Raw genomic sequence first — 17633 nt, 5'->3', positions numbered from 1 at the left:
TCAGCTGACCAGGAAAGCAGTGCTAGCAGAGTAGAGATGCTGGGCAGTGAGGACAGCCCCTCGGAGTGGCAGACTTAAGCTATTGGCAGCCAAATAATGTGAGTAGCGACACGTCACTTGCTAAGAAGAAGGTACAGTTAATATATAACCATTGGCACCATTTTACTTGAAGGAGACATGTTGGAAAACAAGTAGGAGCTTTACAGTATAGCAGAAAACAAAGTAGCAGTAGGGGTTTGTGATGAAGGAGTTCTGAAAGGACTAGAGTGGCAGGGTAGTGCTCTCACCCACAGAAGAGGGGTGAGAATGAAGTTGAAGTGTGAGGCACTAGAGACCAACTGCGCTTTAATACTTTCTATGGTAGCACAGAGGTCCAACAGGTGGGAAAGTGAAGCTTCCAACATCGTGCCATGGGTAAAGTCTGATGGGTGTAGAGCAGAGGCATGGCAGGTGGGTGAGGTATATCCACCTGGAGTTGCTACAGCTGGATTGAGAACAAAGTTGTCGAGAGCTGTGGTCAAACTAGGGGCATAGACCTGCAATGGTACAACATTGGGGAACTGCAGTAGAGCTGGAACTGTTCACTTGTGGCTAAACGTTTTGAGATTGATGCAAATTTGTTCTCAGCTTCTGGGCAAAATCCTGACTAATGACCACCTTATTCATGTCTAACCAGTGCTTGGTGTTTACCACAATTTCTGCGCCTTTGTTTGTCCATCCGATTTTTAGGGATTGACCATAGGTTGTCAATGGGATTCAGATCTGGGGAGTTTTGTCGCCAGGGACTCCGAATTTCAATGATCTGTTCACGGAGCCACTTAAGTTATAACTTATTACATGTGCCTTGTTACATGGTCTCCATCATGCTGGAAGAAAGCGCTGTCCATCTCCAAATTGCTCCTGGACCGTTGGGAGAAGTTGCTCTTGGAGGATGTTTAGATTTCATTCTTTATTCCTAGCAGTGTTCTTAGGGAAACTGTGAGTGAGCCCCCCACTCTATGGATGAAAATCAAGCCCACACTATCATTTACATATAGTAACAATTTCCAAAACCCCTAATGTTTTCTTTTTTAATCAATTGCAAATTGATTCATCCTTATCTTAAAAGGGGTATTTCTACTTTGTACATTTATTGCAGTTCCATAAGACCTGGTAAACATTTATGAAAGATGCAGATCCAACTACTTGTGTCTATTTAAAAAAAAAACAAACAAAAAAAACTGTTTACTCTTTAACAATGAGAAATAGTTGTCGTCTTCCCATTTATTCCACTTGCCCTACATTGGGACAGTAGTGCTAATCAAGTGAATGGAAGATAATCGGCAGTAGTTGGCGGTGGCCACTAACATTGTACAGAGCAGGAGTGTTACACCCCATACAATGAGGCTGCTGATCTGACATATAATGCACCTTCACCAATCTTCTACATAAAGGTCACCCTCAGTATATTTGTCCCCGGACAACCCCTGTAATCTCTGATGGCTTGGCCTTCTCAGATCAGAGAGGCCCCCTCCTCACTGATGACTGACAGCACTGGCTTGCTTTCTCCATAGACAGTTCTTGTCCTTGATTTTCTAACCTAGGCTTACAAGGATAAAGCGTACAGAATGTAGCGTTGTTAAATACAAATTAAACACACCATACAAAAATAATGTTTAAAAGAAGCAACGTATAGAGCAATCAAAAATAGGCTAGTGAATGTATATTGGGTTAGTGACAAAATATCGCCCAAGATAGTGAGTGCCAGCGGACCTGCAGCACAACTAGGGATGTAAAATCTTAATTGTCACATAAAGAGAAAAACAGACCACTGGATAGTGACTAGTTAGTATAGCTAAGGGTGGACAGAGTAACTGCCATAATCAGGCTCACAGGTGCAACCAGCTACCAGCGGCTGATTTATAAAGCATGTCCACCCATTAAAGTGTACCAAACTAACAAACTCCAGCGGCAAAAGTATATCAGCTGACAAAGAAAGATAATAAATATACATGTGAAGTCACATAACATTACCCGTCATGGTGTAGTGCAGGGCGGCTGGGACTCTCCCCGACGTACGTTTCAGTACGAATGACCTTCCTCAGGGGGCGTGGCTATTACTAGAAAGTGTCTCAGTATTTATATGCGTCCAAACTGATCACATGGTCAGAAGGCACCAATAGGAATACGCTGGGCGCGCACCATCGCATCGCTGCCCATCACCGCACAGCGGCACCAAGAATCCGGACCCAGGTCACATGGGGCGGCCGGCGCCTGGCCGTCACCAAGCAACCTGGTACACGGAAGTCGGCACCGTCCCACGGCATGTTAGCAGACAGTGAAAAGGTACCGTGCGCGTCAGACTGCACCAGGGCTATAAAGAGATAATATATCGGCGTTTATACTGCAACCAGCAAGTGCTTTTTTCCGTGCTGCAGATATAACCATATAATATGTATTGAATCCGAAAAATGACACCCATTTAAAATGACACCCAAGGGGAGAAGAGAAGGGGGAAAGGGGGAAGGGAGGGGAAGAGGGGAAAAGCAGAGGAACAATAGGGAACATAAGCTGTATATTATAAATATTACAGTAGAGATGTAGTCCGTTTCTTCCCACCACATATAGCATCGGGTGAATAGATTTTCCTAATAGATGGCATAATTCCAGCACAATTTCCGATGATGGAGAGAAGAGGAACACTTTTCTTCCATCCAAATAATGCCATATGTAGTCATATGCGGAACAGATAAAGGTCATCACATTAGGATGTAGTCCATTTCTTCCCTCCACATATGGCACCAGGTAAGTAGATTTTCCTAATACATGGCATGATTCCAGCACAAATCCCAATGCTGAAAAAACGGGGAGCACTCTTCTTCCATCCGAGTGATGCCATTTGTAGTCATATACGAAACAGATAAGATTCATCAAATAAGGATGTAGACCATTTCTTCCCTCCACATATAGCACCAGGTGAGTAGATTTTCCTAGTAGATGACATAATTCCAGCACAAATTCCAATGATGGAAAAAAGGGGAGCACTTTTCTTCCATCCAAGTGATGCCATTTGTTGTCATATACGAAGCAGATAAAATTCATCACTTGAATTCAAAAAGAAAAAGACAACACAGTGAATAGAAACGAACAAATAAAATGAATAAAATAGCCATAAAATCAAATCAGTGACACGACGGCGACAGGGACACATGCGGGCAAACACAGAAAAACCCTGGTTACAGGAATGAGGCGAACCCTTGTGACTCGTTTAACCCATTCGGGGACATTGTCCCCAGAATGGTGATCCATCTACATTCCTTTTGGGCTAATAGACGTTTAATGTCTCCACCACGGATACCACACTGGACATGCTGGATGCCCCTCACCATGAATGATTTAGGATTGCACTGATGGAATAGTTTGTAATGCCTGGGGATTGTCTTCAATATTGTCAGGTCAGCGACATTTGCCGCCGCCTGGATATCTCGTACATGTTCCCTTGTGCGTATTCTCAATTGGCGCGATGTCAAACCAATATAGATTTTGGGGCATCCACATGTCGCATAGTATATCACCTGAGTAGTGGCACATGTGATATACTGTTTGATGGAGAAATTTTTTGCACCGTCTACTGAAGAGAAGTTGGCTATTCTCAGAGTGTTTTTACAGGCCACACATGTCCCACATGGGAAACAGCCCTGTGGGGGGCCTCGAGATGTAAAAAAGCTCTTGGTCACCGGAACATAGTGACTTCGGACTAGGATATCGGCAAGATTCCGGCTCCGTCTAGCCGTCATGAGGGGATTTTCTGTCAGACATTTGGCCAAGACTGGATCAGTATGTAGGACATTCCAATGTCGCTGGAGGCATTCCCTCATTTGGTCCCATCGTCCATTGTAGGTAGAGATGAACCTAATGTGATCCTGTCCGTCTTTTGTCCTTGCCTGAGAATGCAAAAGCGCAGCACGATTGCTTTTTTTGGCCCGCACATAGCCCCTTCTGATGCTTCTGCCGCTGTACCCGCGCACCCGGAACCTATCAGTCAGGTCCGCGGCCTGCCGCTCAAACCCCTCCTCGGTAGAACAAATTCGTCTTATCCGTAAAAACTGTCCCACCGGGATGGCCCTTATAGTGCTCCCCGGATGGCTGGATTTAGCATGTAGCAAAGCATTGACCGAGGTGGGCTTCCGATACACATCGGTCACCAATTGTAGATGTGCATTGGTAAAAATCTTGATGTCAAGGAAATCCACCTCGGTCCTGCTATATTTATAAGTCAATTTGATGTTAAAGACATTTATATTCAAGCCATCCATGAAGAGCTGCAGCTGCTGTTCATTACCTTGCCAAACAATAAATAAATCATCAATGTACCTTAGCCAGCACTGCACATGGTCCGCAGCCTGGGCGCCCTCCCCGCCGAAAACGCCCCTCTCCCAGAACCCCAGAAAGAGGTTAGCGAAAGAAGGCGCACAGGCCGCCCCCATGGCAGTGCCGCACTTCTGAAGGTAGAAGATGTCACGAAAAACAAAAAAATTATGGGACAGAACAAACTGCAGCAATTCAAGGATGAGGTCACACAAGGGGCCATCCCAGTTACTATTGGAGAGGAAAAAGCGACAGGCCTCAAGACCATCGTGATGCCGGATGCACGTGTACAGCGACTCCACATCAGCAGTAACCAGTATCATGTCTTGATCAAGTGACATGCCATCAATTCTGGCAAGGACATCCATTGTATCCCGGGCATAGGAGGGCAGAGATTCCACAAGCGGTCTCAGGTAATAGTCTATAAATTTGCATACAGGTTCACATAGCCCTCCTATGCCCGACACAATGGGTCGACCAGGTGGGTCGGAGGGGTCCTTATGGATCTTTGGTATAAAATATATAGTGGGGATCCTTGGGAATTTAGTTAATAGTCCCTCCAAAACCTTTTTGGGGATAATCCCCTTCTCAAATGCCTGGTATAGGACCATTTCTAATTCAGTGGAAAAAGTCAATAGGGGATTATGATCCAAGCGTTGATAGGTTTTTTTATCTTTTAACTGCCTGGATGCCTCTCTCTCATATAGATGTTGTGGCCAGATGACTATGTTTCCCCCTTTGTCAGCCGGCTTGATAACTATATCATTATAGTTCTTTAATTCATTTAGGGCCCTACGTTGTAGATTGGTGAGATTGTCATTGCCCCATGTTTCTGATATACGTCTAAAGTCGTCCATGACCAGTCTAGTGAAAATATCAACTGCTGGGCAGGCTGACAAAGGGGGGAAACGGGTGGACCGTGGATATATAGAGTGAGGGAACATACCTGAACCAGTGGGTTCCTGTTCGTTTAGTAATTCCTCAAGGGCATTTAAGGCTTCTTCTTCTGCTTGGTCAGTGTTAGATTGTTCACCCATACCCTTCGTGTGTAATTTTCTAAGGATCAACTTTCTCGAAAAGAGAAAGAGATCCTTTATAGCTGTAAAAGAGTCATAATTATTTACAGGGGAAAAGGTTAGACCTTTAGAAAGAACCTCAATCTGTGGTGGAGTAAGTATGTGATTAGATAGGTTGATTACCTGAAGATGACTGTTTTTATTTCTCTTATCCTGTTTATTTAGTTGTGTGATCTTTCGTTTGGTCACCTGGGTTTCCTTATTGGGGAACATATTTATGGGTTCTGACACTGCCATAGTTGGCTTAGAAGAATCTTCACTAGATGCATAGGATGTCATAGATATAGATTTTGATCCAGACCTTCTCCTAGGTCCTCGTCTTATTTGACGTGCTTTACGGTTCCATCTGTATACAGTGTTGGTCTGCTTATCGCTTATATCCCTCTGAAATTTCGTATTTTTTAACGTACATATCTCCTTTTCCCATTTTTGGAACTCACTATCCATTTCACAATTCAATGCCTGTAATTCAGCCTCTGACAAGTCTTGTTTCAGATTATTTTGGACTATTTCGATCTCCTTGTCCAGATCCTCTATTGTATCCTTGTTTAATTGGGCCAAAAGTTCCATATATCCCCTTGAGCATATATTGGCACAATCTTCCCATTTTTGCCGAAAAACTATGTCCTCCACTTCAAATGAGGGGAACACCTGGACTCTAAGGCCTCTTGGTGTGAGGCCTGTTTCAATATACTTAAGTAGGAACGCTCTGTTCCACCAGATCCTGGTGCGTCTATGTAGTAATTCGTTAAATTTCCTGATTGCCACAGATGTGTCCCTGCCACCGCCTGCCACCAATACCTTGGGTTTGTCACAAAAAACCTCATTAATACGTGTGAGCCAAGATTGCTCACGTGCTTTGTAGTCCATAGTTATCTTGGAGCCAGGAGCTGTGAGGAACACAGATAGCATAAATAGAAAAAAACTTCTCCAAATCATAATTTACCATATATATTGCGATGTCTACCTAACATCTATATGCCAATTGCATATTGTGAACATAAGCGACTCAGGAGCTGCATATTATACAAAAAAAGGAAAAGAGTCATAGCTGGATAAATAGAAAATAGATACCAAATTTTATTAAATACAAATTAAACACACCATACAAAAATAATGTTTAAAAGAAGCAACGTATAGAGCAATCAAAAATAGGCTAGTGAATGTATATTGGGTTAGTGACAAAATATCGCCCAAGATAGTGAGTGCCAACGGACCTGCAGCACAACTAGGGATGTAAAATCTTAATTGTCACATAAAGAGAAAAACAGACCACTGGATAGTGACTAGTTAGTATAGCTAAGGGTGGACAGAGTAACTGCCATAATCAGGCTCACAGGTGCAACCAGCTACCAGCGGCTGATTTATAAAGCATGTCCACCCATTAAAGTGTACCAAACTAACAAACTCCAGCGGCAAAAGTATATCAGCTGACAAAGAAAGATAATAAATATACATGTGAAGTCACATAACATTACCCGTCATGGTGTAGTGCAGGGCGGCTGGGACTCTCCCCGACGTACGTTTCAGTACGAATGACCTTCCTCAGGGGGCGTGGCTATTACTAGAAAGTGTCTCAGTATTTATATGCGTCCAAACTGATCACATGGTCAGAAGGCACCAATAGGAATACGCTGGGCGCGCACCATCGCATCGCTGCCCATCACCGCACAGCGGCACCAAGAATCCGGACTGGAAGCTGGAATCATGCCATGTATTAGGAAAATCTACTTACCTGGTGCCATATGTGGAGGGAAGAAATGGACTACATCCTAATGTGATGACCTTTATCTGTTCCGCATATGACTACATATGGCATTATTTGGATGGAAGAAAAGTGTTCCTCTTCTCTCCATCATCGGAAATTGTGCTGGAATTATGCCATCTATTAGGAAAATCTATTCACCCGATGCTATATGTGGTGGGAAGAAACGGACTACATCTCTACTGTAATATTTATAATATACAGCTTATGTTCCCTATTGTTCCTCTGCTTTTCCCCTCTTCCCCTCCCTTCCCCCTTTCCCCCTTCTCTTCTCCCCTTGGGTGTCATTTTAAATGGGTGTCATTTTTCGGATTCAATACATATTATATGGTTATATCTGCAGCACGGAAAAAAGCACTTGCTGGTTGCAGTATAAACGCCGATATATTATCTCTTTATAGCCCTGGTGCAGTCTGACGCGCACGGTACCTTTTCACTGTCTGCTAACATGCCGTGGGACGGTGCCGACTTCCGTGTACCAGGTTGCTTGGTGACGGCCAGGCGCCGGCCGCCCCATGTGACCTGGGTCCGGATTCTTGGTGCCGCTGTGCGGTGATGGGCAGCGATGCGATGGTGCGCGCCCAGCGTATTCCTATTGGTGCCTTCTGACCATGTGATCAGTTTGGACGCATATAAATACTGAGACACTTTCTAGTAATAGCCACGCCCCCTGAGGAAGGTCATTCGTACTGAAACGTACGTCGGGGAGAGTCCCAGCCGCCCTGCACTACACCATGACGGGTAATGTTATGTGACTTCACATGTATATTTATTATCTTTCTTTGTCAGCTGATATACTTTTGCCGCTGGAGTTTGTTAGTTTGGTACACTTTAATGGGTGGATATGCTTTATAAATCAGCCGCTGGTAGCTGGTTGCACCTGTGAGCCTGATTATGGCAGTTACTCTGTCCACCCTTAGCTATACTAACTAGTCACTATCCAGTGGTCTGTTTTTCTCTTTATGTGACAATTAAGATTTTACATCCCTAGTTGTGCTGCAGGTCCGCTGGCACTCACTATATTGGGCGATATTTTGTCACTAACCCAATATACATTCACTAGCCTATTTTTGATTGCTCTATACGTTGCTTCTTTTAAACATTATTTTTGTATGGTGTGTTTAATTTGTATTTAATAAAATTTGGTATCTATTTTCTATTTATCCAGCTATGACTCTTTTCCTTTTTTTGTATAATATGCAGCTCCTGAGTCGCTTATGTTCACAATATGCAATTGGCATATAGATGTTAGGTAGACATCGCAATATATATGGTAAATTATGATTTGGAGAAGTTTTTTTCTAAGAATGTAGCGTTGTGCATTATTTATATGGGAAGTGTAAATCTGGGTAACTAACAGCAGTTTAGATTTTAAAGACTTTTTTTTTATCACTGTAACAAGTACAGATGATGGCACAGATGGAGCAGAGATAATTGGCATCAGACCCCGCTGTATTAGAAATACAGACTAAAATCCCAGTAACAACAAGTGGAAGAAAATGTCACCAGTAAATATCGACTTCATCTCATCTACTTGATGCAATAACTGAAGATATTTAACAACACATTCCCTGATCTGTCAGCTCACCTGGAGCGACTTTTCTAAGATCTCTGCATTGTTAGAAAAGATGCTCCAGAATTGTTTTGTAGGGAATACATGTATTTACTAAATCAGGTGTATAAGTGATGGTAACAGGTCTTCTTTAATGTCTTTTTTATTACAATGTAATCACTTTTTTTTTTTTCATTAAAATCAGCGTCTATTTATGAGTAATTTGTAACTTTTTGCTGCAGCGTTCCTTCTACAGTATATAGTTTGCACGCATTTCTGCCAGAACAAATAAAAATACCCATGGGTTTCCATACAGCAGGTTTATAAATACACATTTTACTTATTCTTTTCTACCGTTGTGTTGCTTTCTGTCCATTCATGGTTTAGTTATTTCATATTTTTAGTAACTTGTTTACATGTAAAAAGTACATGTGTGCCATCTAGTGGGTAATGCTTGAATTACTGCTATAAAGAAGTCCCATTCCCAGTAACTCATGCATTTGGCTGGATTTATGAATATTATTTATATTTCTGTTATAAACACTTTTGTGTGATGCTTTTTTAAGGGGGTGTCCTGTCAGTCAGAGGCAGGCAGGGAATACAGAGAGAAGCAGGAGAGCGGTAAGTGCAGCGCTCGCCCACTGTGCCTGTAACTCACTTGCATACAATTTCAACTATGGATTTTTCTATAACCGCAAAACAGATTTATATAAGACAGGTAAGGATTTACTCAGCATTTAGGCACCTTTGCGTACATGCCACGTTTGAGATATAAAATCTTGATGACATGTTCTCTGTAACGTCCAAGTTTTAAATTGGCATGTTAGACAGAATGCAAATCCAATAACAAAAAAAGGAGTTACCACGATAGTGTGGAGCCAGAAGACCGAAGAAGCACTTCTCTATTTTAAATGGGTTTATTTCTTGTGGCAGAACAGGAGTTAATCGGCCATGTTGGACATCCCTGTGCTCGGTTAGTCACTCCTTTTCCCTTTATAATCTGGGCTCTTATCCTTGTCAGAGCAAGCATTTGCTGCATGGCTAATGGTGGAAGAGGAGCACATATGAGGAGAGTTGAAGGAGTTATCTGTGACTGTTGCTTGGTTTGTATGTGTGGTAATTCCCTATCCTTTTCGGTTTTTGATTATTCCCCTACCTCCACACCCCGATGCATTCCTCTGTTACATGTGAGTGAATATTTTGTAAATTTTGTATGTCTGGAGTTTTCTGTTAACCCTGGTCTGTGTTAATAATAATAATAATAATAATAATAATAATTTTATTTATATAGCGCCAACATATTCCGCAGCGCTTTACAACTTATAGAGGGGACTTATACAGACAACAGACATTACAGCATAACAGAAATCACAGTTCAAAACAGATACCAGGAGGAATGAGGGCCCTGCTCGCAAGCTTACAAACTATGAGGAAAAGGGGAGTCACGAGAGGTGGATGGTAACAATTGCTTTAGTTATTTGGACCAGCCATAGTGTAAGGCTCGGGTGTTCATGTAAAGCTGCATGAACCAGTTAACTGCCTAAGTATGTAACAGTACAGACACAGAGGCTATTAACTGCATAAAGTGTATGAGAACATGATGGAGGAACGTGATTATGTTGTTGTTTTTTATTAATAGGCCACACAGGGATAATTAGGTTAATGCGTTGAGGCGGTAGGCCAATCTGAACAAATGAGTTTTTAGTGCACGCTTAAAACTGTGGGGATTGGGGATTAATTGTATTAACCTAGGTAGTGCATTCCAAAGAATCGGCGCCGCACGTGTAAAGTCTTGGAGACGGGAGTGGGAGGTTCTGATTATTGAGTATGCTAACCTGACGTCATTAGCGGAGCGGAGGGCACGGGTAGGTTGGTAGACTGAGACCAGAGAGGAGATGTAGGGTGGTGCTGAGCCATGGAGTGCTTTGTGGATGAGGGTAGTAGTTTTGTACTGGATTCTGGATTGGATGGGTAGCCAGTGTAATGACTGGCACAAGGTAGAGGCATCGGTGTAACGGTTGGCGAGGAATATGATCCTGGCAGCAGCATTCAGGACAGATTGGAGCGGGGAGAGTTTGGTAAGAGGGAGGCCGATTAGTAGAGAGTTACAATAGTCCAGACGAGAATGAATAAGTGAGACAGTAAGAGTTTTTGCAGAGTCGAAAGTAAGAAAAGGGCGAATTCTGGAAATGTTTTTGAGATGCAGATAAGAAGAGCGAGCCAGTGATCGGATGTGGGGGGTGAATGAAAGCTCGGAATCAAGGATGACTCCAAGGCAGCGGGCATGTTGCTTTGGAGTAATGGTGGAACCGCACACAGAGATGGCAATGTCGGGCAAAGGTAGGTTTGTAGAGGGAGAGAACACGAGGAGTTCAGTTTTTGACAGGTTCAGTTTCAGATAGAGGGAGGACATGATGTTAGAGACAGCGGTAAGACAATCACTGGTGTTTTCTAAAAAGGTCGGCGTGATAACAGGAGAAGAGCTATATAATTGGGTGTCGTCAGCATAGAGATGGTACTGGAAACCAAATCTACTGATTGTTTGTCCAATAGGGGCAGTATACAAAGAGAAGAGGAGGGGGCCTAGGACTGATCCTTGAGGAACCCCAACAGTAAGGGGAAGGTGAGAGGAGGAGGAACCAGCAAAACAAACAGTGAAGGATCGGCCAGAGAGATAGGAGGAGAACCAAGAGAGAACGGTGTCCTTGAGGCCGATGGAGCGGAGCATAGTGAGGAGGAGCTGATGATCCACAGTGTCGAATGCTGCGGAGAGATCCAAGAGAATTAGCATGGAATAGTGACCATTAGATTTAGCTGTTAGTAGGTCATTAGAGACTTTAGTGAGGGCAGTTTCAGTAGAGTGTAAAGAGCGGAAACCAGATTGAAGAGGGTCGAGAAGAGAATTATCTGAGAGATAGCGGGTAAGACGGGAGTGGACCAGGCGTTCCAGGAGTTTAGAGATGAAGGGAAGATTAGAGACAGGTCTATAATTAGCGGCACAATTTTGATCGAGGGAGGGCTTTTTAAGTAGTGGATGTATGATGGCATGCTTAAATGAGGAGGGAAAAATACCGGAAGTGAGGGAAAGGTTGAATATTTTTGTTAGGTGAGAGGTGACAGCCGGGGAAAGGGACTGGAGGAGATGCGACGGAATGGGGTCGCTGGTGCAAGTGGTCGGGCGAGAAGATGCAAGGAGCCTGCTTACTTCTTCTTCTGTAACTGGTTCAAAGTCAGAGAGTGAACTAGATGCAGTGGGGGAGGGAGGACAGTGCTTGGTATGAAGAGATTGGGAAATGATTTCCTGTCGAATGTGGTCAATTTTTTCTTTGAAGTAATTGGCCAGATCGTCAGCGTGGAGATCTGTGGTTGGGGCCTGCTCTCTTGGGTTGAGTAGGGACCGGAAAGTGTCAAAGAGACGTTTAGGGTTATTGGACAGCGAGGTGATGAGGGTGTTGAAATAGGTTTGTTTGGAGAGGTGAAGGGCAGAGTTGTATGTTTTTAACATGAACTTATAATGGATGAAATCTTCGGGCAGATTAGATTTTCTCCACAGACGTTCGGCGCACCTGGAGCACCGCTGCAGGAAACGTGTTTGCAGCGTGTGCCACGGTTGTCGCCGTCTGTGCCGAGTTGTTCTATGTATAGGAGGTGCAGCTTCTTCCAGGGCACTTTGCAGGGTTTCATTGTAATGCTTCAGAGCAGAATCAGGACAAGAGATGGAGGAGATTGGGGCCAATGAAGACTGCAAGTTCTTCATAAGTTTCTGGGTGTTAATGGCCTGTATGTTTCTATAAGTGTGGAAAGTGGGGATGACCTGAGCGGGATGGCAGTTCTTGATAGAGAATGAAAGAAGGTTGTGGTCAGAGAGCGGAAGAGGGGAGTTTGTGAAATCATCCAGTGAGCAAAGCCGGGAGAAGACCAAATCAAGGGAGTTTCCATCATCATGTGTTGGAGAGTTAGTATGCTGCGAGAGGCCGAAAGAGGAGGTTAGAGATAAAAGGTGAGAAGCAGATGGGGAGAGGGGAGAAGCAATTGGGATATTGAAATCACCCATGACGAGGGTGGGGGTGTCATAAGAGAGAAAGTGTGGAAGCCAGGTGGCAAAATGATCCAGGAACTGGTGAGAGGGGCCGGGAGGACGATACACCACCGCCACTCGCATGGAGAAGGGGACGTAGAATCTGACAGCATGGACCTCAAAGGAAGGGAATAGAAGTGAGGGTACTTGGGGGATAACTTGGAAGGTACATTTGGGTGAAAGGAGCAGACCAACGCCTCCACCTGCTCTGTTGTCTGATCTTGGGGTATGAGAAAAGTGTAGTCCACCATATGAAAGAGCAGCAGCAGCGGTGGTGTCTGACTGCTGGATCCAGGTTTCAGTAAGAGCCAGGAGATTAAGAGAGTTAGAAAGGAAGAAGTCATGAATGAAGGAGAGTTTATTACACACAGAGCGAGAATTCCAAAGAGCACAATTGAAAGAGACAGAAGGCATGCATGGAATATTAATAAGGTTAGAGGGGTTTCTGGGTGTAGCAGTTGGGAGGTTTGACTGGCTATAACATGGGGGGCCGGGGTTTGGAGAGATGTCTCCAGCAACTAGGAGAAGGAGGATAGAAAGAGTGAGCAGATGGTTAAGTGATTTGTGAGAGCGTCTCTTGTGTTGGATGGTGGGACTGAATGGATCTGTACTGTTAAGCAATGTGAACAGAGCATGAGTGCTATACATAGGAGAGGCCAGGACAGAGGGGCCAATATGGATGGAGTGTAAAGAGTTGATGCAAGGGCGGTGATTGTGTGTGAAAGCAGCAGCCATGATATAGATTATACAAATACATATGGTGAGTATTTGCTGTGTGCCAACTGAATAGGGAATAGATTTTGATTGTCTTACCTGTCTCCTGCCCTGTCTAACTGCCATGTTATAACTGCTGAATACTTAGAAAAAAAAGTACTTTGAAAAAAAAAATTGTACACGAATAATAGTGCACGAATGCCCCCTGCATGAATGCTTCCCCAAGCTATATCTACATTTATAGGTGGCCAGCTCTTAGATCTCACTTTTTTTTTTTTTTTTTTTTTTTTTTTTGGTCTTCCCCCCCTCTCGTTACCAATCAATCTAACTCAATTGAGACAGCAGGGCACAATAAATGTAGTGATCAGATAAACAAATGTCCAGGTCTACATGGATCATAAACCCCTTTGAAAAACAGTTATGCGAACTCTTGGCATAACTTGCCTTGTTGCCTTGTTTGTCAGGTTGGTGTACTATGGTGCACAGTAGCACCCCCTCTTTCCTGGGTGGGGGAGGAGAACAGACTGAGGGCTGACTGAGGAAACAAGGCAAGGGTGGAGGCCCTGGCATCTTTGCCATCTGAAATATCCTGGGGAACAGGGTGAGCTAGGGTGCCCCCTAGTGTTAGGGACAGGGAAGAAGCCCGTGGTCCCGGGTCACCCGACAGCTGTGTGGTGACAGATAGTATATGACATTTAAAAGTAATCACCAAACCATTTAAGGCCTGCTCAATGTTTAATTTTGTGCTTTTGTCCCCCCCCCACTTCTTCAAACAGCTATAACGTTTTATTTTTCCAGTGACATAGCTGTATGAGGGTTCGTTTCTAGTGTAATGAGTTGTACTTTTGAATAACACCATTCATTTTACCATATAACGTACCAGAAAACAGGAAAAAAATGTTTAGACAAATGCGGTGAAAGGTGTAGACAAAAAATGCAATTCACATGTGAAGTGCCATGCCATACATGGCACTATAATAAAAAATAGTAATAATAATTCCTTGACTACTTTTTTTCCCTTGGGTGGGTGTTATTACGGACTTTATTATGATGTAAAAATGATTAGTTAATGTGAGTTTAGACCGATACTAAAATAGCATTCTTTTTATTGTTAATTTAAGTGGCTTTTTTAAAAAAATTTGGTGCTCACATCAGAAGAGGCTGCTCACACTGCTGTCCTCCCTGTCTATCTGATCTAATACTGAAGATACCAGGACTACTGAGGTAAGAAGAGGCTGCTCACACTGCTGTCCATCATACCTGATCTAATACTGGAGATACCAGGGCTACTGAGGTAAGAAGAGGCTGCTCACACTGCTGTCCACCCTGTCTATCTGACCTAATACTGGAGCTACCAGGATGCTGAGGTAAGAAGAGGCTGCTCACACTGCTGTCCATCCTACCTGATCTAATACTGGAGATACCAGGGCTGCTGAGGTACGAAGAGGCTGCTCACACTGCTGTCCACCCTGTCTGATCTAATACTGAAGATACCAGGACTACTAGGGTAAGAAGAGGCTGCTCACACTGCTGTCCTCCCTGTCTATCTGATCTAATACTGGAGATACCAGGGCTGCTGAGGTAAGAAGAGGCTGCTCACACTGCTGTTCACCCTGTCTGATCTAATACTGGAGATACCAGGGCTACTGAGGTAAGAAGAGGCTGCTCACACTGCTGTCCTCCCTGTCTATCTGATCTAATACTGGAGATACCAGGGCTACTGAGGTAAGAAGAGGCTGCTCACACTGCTGTCCACCCTGTCTATCTGACCTAATACTGGAGCTACCAGGATGCTGAGGTAAGAAGAGGCTGCTCACACTGCTGTCCTCCCTGTCTATCTGATCTAATACTGGAGATACCAGGGCTACTGAGGTAAGAAGAGGCTGCTCACACTGCTATCTATCCTACCTGATCTAATACTGGAGATACCAGGGCTGCTGAGGTAAGAAGAGGCTGCTCACACTGCTGTCCACTTTGTATTTATGATCCAATACTGTAGATACCAGGGCTGCTGAGATAAGAAGATGAAGAAGCTGCTCACCCTGCTGTCAACCCTATCTGATCTAATACTCCAGATACCATGATGCTAAGGTAAGAGGAGGCTGCTCACACTACTTTCCACCTTGTCTTTCTGAACTAATTCTGGAGACTGCTGAGATAAGAAGAGGCTGCTCCTACTGCTATGTCTAAAAAAAATGAGTTCAAGTTCGCTTTCATCTAGCCACCTGGTCAAGGAGAAAACTCTGATTTGTGTCAAAACCGATAACACTGACACAAATTACTGGACAGACCAATAGATAACATGCCAGTTCACACACCAGGATGATTAGATCTTCTACATTCATCATCTGTTATGAGACTATGTAAGACAGCTGACAATATTGCCTTGCGCAGGCGTGTACTCCGGAGGACAGAGAATGAACTTCAATCCAATATTGCGGCCAGCATGCAGCCAGCGGGTAAGGAAAGGGTGAATCAAACACCCGAAAACCCCGCCCATATGACCCAAAACTGGTCCCGCCAAATTCAGGTGACAGGTTCCCTTTAAGAATAGTCACTATTCTGACCGAATGAGCACATTTCCTATGGCAGGTGTCATTTTTTTGGCAGATACCCTTCAAATTACCCCCTTTAATGGTCATGTTTAGGGACTGCATTAGAAGATTCGATATCACAGAGGCACAACATAATTATTGTATTATTATGAAGAAATAATCAAACAAATACAAATTTATAATTCTTTAATCCAAATCCAAGTGATAAACTGATTCATATCTGGATTTCATGCTCTTGATATGGCTAATCCGCTCATCGTCTCCAGGCGGCACTTATATACACAAAAATATCACTGCTGTTTCAATACAGTAAACTTTTTTTTTTATGAGGATACAGTTACATTTAGTAATTTAAGGCACAAGATAAAAATATATATGATGAAAGATCCGCGGCTCGTGTAGTCGGAGAGCTCATCTCAGTGGCCACGGTGGCTGTATGCACCAAGTGTGTATGACAGACGGACAGAAAAGCAGCAGCAGAGTCTTACTGGGTGACCGACTTTTTGGGATAGCAAAGAGCTTGTAGATCGATCTTCGGTGGTAGCAATCGGTTACTCCAACTCTTAGGATCAGCATTCGAGTGCACTGATGGAAAGGCCCAGCGGGTGGCGCTACATATTATAACATTAGGCTAACAGAAGTTGATAAGAGTCCACATTAGCTACTTATACAATCTCCAAAATATCTTTACAGCAAGTATCAAAAACATATCACAAAATAGAAAAAAAAGAAAATTATGTTAAAATATGAATAATTTGTATATTCTTTTTTTTTTTTTAAATGCAATTTTATTGCACTTAAATGAAAAGCAAGTACAGGGAATTTTGGAATTCCATGCGTAAATATTCTCCAAAACATGAATTAGTGATTCGTTGTGAATCTTAAACCGGTCATTAGATTCATGCTGCCTGAGCTACGGCCATCATGAATCAGAGCCTGGCTGCACAATAGCAACCTGGTATATTTTACTCTGAAATGCTGCCGTGTCTCACAGAAAACATGGTTTGAAGAGTCGGCTGGGACTATAGGGAAGAGTTGGTTTGTCTGATGTGGACCCCAGCAGCTCCATGACTAACAGATCTCTCCCCAGGTGCATACATGATAGAGACCTGTCAATCAACTGGAGCAGAAAACCGCTTGGGTCAGCATGAATGTATTGACCAGTTCCCTTTCAAAGGGTGATTCTAGAAAAAATATGGGACCCGTCAGGCATTTATAAGGATACTATAAGGGGGATAATCTTTTAAATTAAGACTTTATACAACAATTTTCCTGGAAGAGTAGTATGTGTTAAGTGCTCTACTGGGCAGGGAAGTGCTTTTCTACTTGAGATCGACCGTGCTGCTATGTTGGTGCTGCCGTTATACGACCTATTACAGTATGATTGCTGGGAGTCTGACGGAGGACTAGGGTCTCCTGAATGAATCGAGCGGTCTATGGGTGTAGTTGTCCTACCTGGGAATGACTTCTCCATTCACACCGAGGACGCCGGACCACCATTATCAGAATCATTTGAGATCCCAGCAGTACAACCCCCACTGATCAT

The sequence above is a fragment of the Ranitomeya variabilis genome, chromosome 6 (genome assembly GCF_051348905.1).
Source record: "Ranitomeya variabilis isolate aRanVar5 chromosome 6, aRanVar5.hap1, whole genome shotgun sequence".
NCBI classification, from domain to species: domain Eukaryota; kingdom Metazoa; phylum Chordata; class Amphibia; order Anura; family Dendrobatidae; genus Ranitomeya; species Ranitomeya variabilis.
Note: the sequence above shows the minus strand (reverse complement) of the source record.